The sequence below is a fragment of the Alligator sinensis genome, unplaced genomic scaffold (genome assembly GCF_000455745.1).
Source record: "Alligator sinensis unplaced genomic scaffold, ASM45574v1 scaffold570_1, whole genome shotgun sequence".
Classification (NCBI taxonomy): domain Eukaryota; kingdom Metazoa; phylum Chordata; order Crocodylia; family Alligatoridae; genus Alligator; species Alligator sinensis.
In genome coordinates this window covers 530,091-537,155 of record NW_005841997.1, presented here as the reverse complement: position 1 = coordinate 537,155, position 7,065 = coordinate 530,091, and the positions used below count along the sequence as shown (strand labels likewise).

At 47.8% G+C, this 7,065-nt stretch overlaps 1 long non-coding RNA gene across 1 annotated transcript; it reads right to left on the bottom strand.

Annotated features, from left to right (window-relative positions):
- Window positions 1-3,178: 3,178 nt before the first annotated feature.
- Window positions 3,179-7,036, bottom strand: LOC112549930. Its single transcript, XR_003093563.1, has 2 exons — window positions 6,460-7,036; window positions 3,179-4,251 (listed from the first exon to the last, which is right to left on the bottom strand). It is a non-coding gene; the product is annotated as an uncharacterized LOC112549930 (long non-coding RNA).
- Window positions 7,037-7,065: the final 29 nt, after the last annotated feature.

The following is a 7,065-nucleotide window of genomic DNA, read 5'->3' as shown; positions in this document are numbered from 1 at the left end:
ATTCTGACTGCTGGCTTAGGCCAGCCTCACTACACTTTTTTTAGCCCTGCTAGCTGACGATTAAAACTAGCACAGCTCTGCAGACCTGTGCATCATTTTGCTGTGTAAATATACCCTCCGTTCAGAGGGCATGAAGAACCATTACATTTCACTTCTGTTTCTATTCAGATTAAATTACTAACTCACTGTGGGGAAGGCTCAGGTAAAAATGTCCTAGCTGGTCTGGAGCTGGAGCTCCAGTTCAGCACTAGAATCTGACTGAGCCCTTCTGTGAGCAGTCTGCTGCTTTACATTGAATCAACCTTTACCAGCTGAGTTCAAACAGGCCCATGCTGCTGCCTCTGTTTAGCTCCTATCACAGTTCATGGCAGAACATCTCCCTTGTGCATAAGAAAATTAGTGCACAAATGGGGGCTAGAAAGGTTGTGCCAAAACTCAGTGAGGCTGATTACATCTGACATGGGATGCCCTCATCTATTGAGAGCACTAAACATAGCCTCCTTGTTGCTGTGCCTTCAAGAACAAAGAGCCATTCCAGGGTTCAGGCCTTTGAAAGAGCAGGAGCAGAAGGTTCCCTCAACTTAAATAGGCAGTTTAAAGTGCAGGGGGCTGACTTCTGAGAGAGGCACCAGGCTGAATGGCTCTTCTATCTCTCTTTGAAGGAAGCAATGACCTAAATTTATAGTCGTGGAAAGTGTCATTGTTCAGCTTGTCTAAAACCTTGTACCACTAAGGGGCTTCTCACTTCATTTTTAATGCAGAGTTTAATGAACATTATCCTTCCATGCATCTTTGTCCATGCTGAGATAATGATTTTGTCTGTTGTGGTTTTTAATTGAGACACTTAAAAAACAAAAAACAAATCTAAACTCTTGCTTTAAAAAAAAAAAAAAAAAAAAAAAAACATCATTAGGAAAGGAATAGCAGAGGATCTGGGTTGTCCTTTACCTTGTGTGGGAGAAAAGGTTCTGTAGCATTACCTCTTCTTTTGTATGGCTGACTTGGAGCAATAATTATAAGTCCAGTTTAAGGTTAGTTAACCAGTCTAATGCTCTTGAGGAAAGAGAATCTATCTGCAATGTCACCATCAAATTTGTGGAGGGCAGTGTTGTTCTGTGGTCCATAGTTTGATCAGGATTGCCACAGTCACATTACAGTGTGTAAGGATGGAGAGAGACCAAGATGCTAGGCTGAAGTAGTCATTGTGGCAATGGGTGAGCTTAAGTTGCTAAACTTGTTGTTTTGTAGAAGATTGTACCCACCCCTACCCCCAAATCAGAAGATAAAAACTGATGCCTTTAAGGTAAGTGGGCTGGTCAACAGAGCTTCTTGGAGCAACAGGATATTTCATGCCATGGGGACTGCTTCCTACAGTGGTAGGGTAGTTAAAATAGTAGAGACTCTTGTCTAGTTCTATTGAAAGGCAACTTGGAGGAAGAGGAGGGTTAAAACCCCTTGGCCAGGGAACCTTTAGAGTCTGATTATAGTTCCATCATGGACTCATATTGACAAGTGCTACTCACATTTGGGACAGTGTGAGGTGCCATAGAATTGTGTTGCCTTCTTTCTGGGAATTGTAATGGCTGTGGGGCATACCTGAAGCTAACCCAGCACTATGACTCAAGCCCCTTTGTGCCATTTCTTCCATCCTGAGCTTGCACTGTCAGACTTAGAACAGAACACTGGCATTAGTGTTTTGGTTGAATTTGCATTTCTGGAGAAAGATAAAATTAAACTTTTTCTTCTAAACTTCTCATCGCAACATAAGAGCTTGCACAGAATGGTGTGTGCCTGTGGAGTGGTTCGTAATGGCAGTTTTCTGGGTCATTTGATTCTCCTTTTTAATGCTTCATTTTTTTTATTTTTTTATTTTTACTATGTTCTGGATAACTTAGGCAGCTGCTCTATAATGTGCCAACATCCATGGGATAAGTTACATGCATATTCTGAGCGCTTTACATCAACCACTTGATGATCTCTGGTGATACCGCACCACTGGGCGCCGTGTTTGCTGAAAACCACTGTCAGTGCTTACAAGAGAAGAGTCGATAATTTACATTGCTCTTTTGGAAAACAATATCTTGCCCTTTGGGGACAGTCTTGTAGAGCAGAGATATTGTTTAGGAAGTTGCTTGGAGTTTAGTCAATAAAATGACCATATTTTTAACTGTTCGAGTAAGGAGGGAGGAAAAGGGAACTTTCCCATCTGAAGGGCCACAAACCCAAGGCATGTCATAGAATCATAGAAAATTAGGGTTGGAAGGGACCTCAGGAAATCACTTAGTTCAACCCTCTGCTCAAGACAGGACCACCTCCAAGTAGATCATCCCAGCCAGAGCTTTGTCTATGTGGGTCTTAAAAACCTCCAAGGATGGAGAGTCCATGACCTCTCTAGGTAATCTGTTCCAGTGTTTTACTACGCTCCTTGTGAGTTTTTCCTAATATCTAACCTAAACTTCCCTTGCTGCAGCTTGAGACCGTTGCTCCTTGTTCTGTCATTTGCCACCACTGAGAACAGTCCAGCTCCATCCTCTTTGGAACCCTCCTTCAGGAAAGTTGAAGGCTGCTATTAAATCCTGCATCAGTTTTCTCTGCTTTAGACTAAAATAAGCCTAGTTCCCCCAGCCTCTTATAAGTCATGTGCCCCAGCCCTTTGACCATTTTCATTGCCCTCTACCGGACTCTCTCCAATTTGCCCACATTCTTTCTGTAGTGGGGCCCCAAAACTGAACACAGTATTGCAGACATGGTCTCATCAGTGCTGAACAGTGGGAAGAATCACTTCCCTTGTTCTGCTGGCAATGCTACTACTAATGCAGCCCAGTCAGGAGCTGTCTGTAACCAATGACTGTTTAAGTAGCTGGCACAGCTTTCCACACTTACTGTCTACAAGGGAAAGTTTTCATTGGCCTCCAGATGCCTTTGGTTTCCATCAGCTTTATTAAATTTTGGGGTAAATCAGAGGGCCAGATACCACAAAGGAAGATGAAATTTGTAAAATCTATCATTAGCTGTATTCATGTTTTAATCTGGCATCTGTTTCCATGGCAGCAGGAGCCATCAGCAGTGGGCTTGCTTTAGCCATATGGCTTGCTTCCATGGCAACTGCTTGATTGAACAAGGAGGAGAAGGTAGGACATTGAAAATGCTACCCTGCTGAGTCAGCTCTCCTCTTTGCCTTTTTTTTTTTTCCCATCCAGTAGCCAGGGGGAGCTCTTGTGAAGACTTTTTTTGTTTGGCAGCAGAGCCTTGCATGCCAAACATGCATTTCAGATGTGTAAACTTCTCTGTCTAGAGCAGGGGTGGGCAAAATGTGGCCCAGGGGCTGGATGTGGCCCGCCAGGCCGTTCTATCTGGCCTGCGGGGCCCCTAAAAAGTTCAGAAAATTAGTTTTTATCTGCTCCTGGCTGCCTATCATGCGGCCCTCGATGGCTTGCCAAAACTCAGTAAGCGGCCCTCTTCCCAAAATAATTGCCCTCCCCTAGTCTAGAGCCTCTTGTACTTCAAATGCCTGTTATTCTTGAGGGAATACACTCAACTCACTTCCTGATGATTGCAGTAGTTTCTTATAGAGCAACTTGTGTGGGTTTCCAATCGAGGCCTGTGTTTGACTTCATTCATGAGGACAATCCTAGCCCCTACGCAGTGAAGTAATTAAGCGCCTGTTTCAATCCCATTGAGGTTAATGAGATTTAAGTGTATGCTTAAACTTAAGCAAGCACTTAAGTATTTTGTGAAATAGGGATGAGATTATGCCCATGTATAACTGACTTGCTGACATGGGTCAGAAAGACCTGCTGTATTGCTGAACAGTCAGTGCAGCAACCACTAGTTAAAGGAAGTCACCTACCATAGCACATGGGGTGTGGGCTTGATTGTATCTGTTTATATGCCATAATCACTGTGGAGGAACAAGCAAACAAAGCTGCAAAGACCATTAGAGGATGGCTGTAGCATTCATATCTCCACCTGTTGGCTCTCTCTCTTCCCTTCTTGTACTGTCCAAACAATGCTGCCAACTAGGGCACTGAACAGCAGCCTCAAGTCTGTCAGCATGCCTAAGCATGTTTGTTCCTCCTTCCTTTGGTCAGGCTTGCAGGAGGAACAAAGTTGGGTATTATCCTTTCCATGTGTTGGCAATTCACTGGAGCCAGAAGGGCAAGACGCAAGCAATGGCTTATTCCTGGTGCCTTGGATGTGGCTTCTATCCACTTGACTGAGCTGGGTGTTGAGGGGAAGCAGGCAGTTCATCTGGGTATGAAAAGGGAAAATAAGCTGAACGGTAGCTCGAAAATGTCACCAAACACCACTTGGTGCTTCCCTCCCAGATTATAGGGTTTGTGGAAGGTTTAGTGGTTGGCTGGCACTTGTAGTTACCAGTATATAAACAGATAAATTTTAGCTGCCCAGAACCTCGGATGCAAAAATGTTGGAAGCCAGACACCTCCACTCCTGTGTTCACCATTATTTGGCTTTCTAGGCCTTCACATCCTCCAAGAATTGTTGGCTTAGGACTGCCTCTGTGAAAGAGCATGCAGGTTACCCATCTAGACAGGGCTGGATCATGCTGCTCCTTACAGCTGGTGTGGTGGTGAGACGCTGCCACAGGCTCCCGAAGGGGAGAGGGCAGTCCCCAAGGGCCCCAAACCCCACAAACAGCCCCCCTGCGGGGGGAAACTTACTTCCAGGGGTGCAGCTGGAGCTGGAGCAGGAACCACAGCTGCGGCTGTGTGAGCTGGCCTTACGCTGGTTGTTCAATCAGCTGTTCCCTGGGTGGGGAAAAGCTGAGCCAATAGCGTGGCTGTGGGAAGATTTAAAAGCCCCACTGGAACCCGGGGGGTGGGGGAGAGCGAGGGAGCACACTGGCATGGAGCGCACCAGATGTGCTGAGGCTCCTGCAGCAGAAAGGAGCAGCGCAGCCAGAGTTGTTTGAGCCCCCTGGAGGAGACTGGGAGGAAGGAGGGAACTCCACACCCCTCTCCTCCCCAGGGGTCTATTTCTTTTGACAAAAAAAACAAAAACAAAAGAGAACAGGCGTAAAACCAGAAGTGCCCTACTCGGAGGCGCTGAAGTAGGCGCCAGCCAACTCAAGTCCAGCTTGCCAGTCTCCACAACAGGAAGGCTACTCATCGGGGCAACCTGACAAGTTCCAACTGAACCCACACTGATGCGGGTTCGCCCCTCTAGGCAAGCAGGGGTCAATCAAACATGACCAAACCACACCATTGGTGCTCATCTGGTTGGCAAGTGGACGGGGTATAGGGGAGGCGGAACTCAGTGGAACATCGCACCTGAACTGTGAGTACTGCCATTGCCAGGAGGCCCCCCAGGAAGAAGATCTCCACTGAACCCTCTCTTTATCTAATAATACCAAGTCGTGGCAGGCAAGTTGAGGGGAGGGGCCCTGTGCCAGACGGATAGCGCGTCACTCAGGGAACCCCCACTTAAGGCACCTTTTAGCACAGCTGGTTAGGTTTGGCCTGTAACTTTTAACCTCCTTTGTCATACAATCAGGAACTGCTGCAAGGCCCTCAGCTTTCCTGTAGTTAATCAGTTTCCCTGAAATCTGGCCTTTGTACTCCCTTTGGCCCCACCACATCAATAGACACTGCCTTTATGGTGTACATTAAGGTATAGAGGTGTAGCATGGATGATTTACCTTTTGTTGGAAAGCCTTCCATGGTTTCTCTTGTGTGGAAGATGCTACGGCAGGGGCGGGCAATTATTTCAGGTGGAGGGCTGCTTACTGAGTTTTGGCAAACCATCGAGGGCCACATGACAGGCAGCCAGGGGAAGATAAAAAGTAATTTTCTAAACTTTTTAGGGGCCCCGCAGGCTGGATAGAATGGTCTGGCGGACTGCATCGGCCTGTGGGTCGCATTTTGCCAAACCCTGTGTTATGGTAAAATGAGTGATACAGCCAAATGTTGCACGTTCCAAGAGGGCCCTATTGATTTTAGGGTTCCCAAGGCTTGCTGCAGAAGCTTAAAAGACAACACCTCTGTCTTCCCGCAAGGCAATCTAATTGTAAATTTAAACTTTCCAGCTCACAGCTGGTGCAGATCTCTGGTATGAATTAGCCAATCCATCTGAGTGAAGTATTGACTGCATGTAATGTAAATAGCAACATTGCAAACTTCAGGGCTGTTGCACCTCAAGTGTAAATTGGCTGGAGTTTGTTTTGCTGCTTCTGGTCTCTTGTGGGAGGGAAGCCTTGCCCCTCGGACTTGTGAAAAATCAGTTTCCTGATCTAATTTCAGGCTTGATCTCTTCTCTGCATAGCATCTATGTGATGGCTGCTATAGAATTTCCTTATGTTTAAAACAAAGGGAAAGGATGGACAGCCTGGCTAAAGGGCTTGGTCATGGGGACGTGTGGAGCCACCAGGTCAGGGCCGGTCCAGCTCCATGTGGCACGACCCTGTCAGATGCCAACAGATGTGTGGATTCGGCTAAATACCTTATCACAAGGACACAGAAAAGGAAGGATCGTCCCTGATGGTGCATGTTTTTCAATAACTTGCGCGGGTGGGGGAAAGCTTTCCCTCTTCATTCTCCAGCCTGTCAAGTTTGAGGAGCTCAGGAGTCGCAGGTGTTTCTCGCAGGTTTTCGGCGGGTAGGCATAATTGCTCTGAAAATAAATGTGGGGAGGTTTTCCTCCAAAAAGTCACTGGCAGCAACAAGGAGGCAGCCAGAGGCACTGGGGGAAGAGACCCAGGGGGAGCAGGACTTCGTTGTAGAGCCTGTTTACCGGCACAAGGCTGAACACACGCGCGCCTGCGAGAAATGCCGGGTGCACGCTTGGCGGTGCCTCTCCGAGCCAGGCAGGGGGGCCAGACCCCCCCCCCCCCCCCGCGCTCTCCGTAACTTTCTCTCAGGAAGCTTTGCCGGACAAGCGCAGGGCTGCAAGGACAGGCCCCGGGGAGGGCACGGGGCTCCTGCCCGCCCCTCGGTGGGCCGGGGGAAGCTGAACGTGGGAGATGAGGCGAGTGCGCCTGAACCCCTCCGACGCCGCTGGAAGCCCCGCTCCTGCTGCCTGCTCCGGGCGCCACCCCAGGCGAGGGGC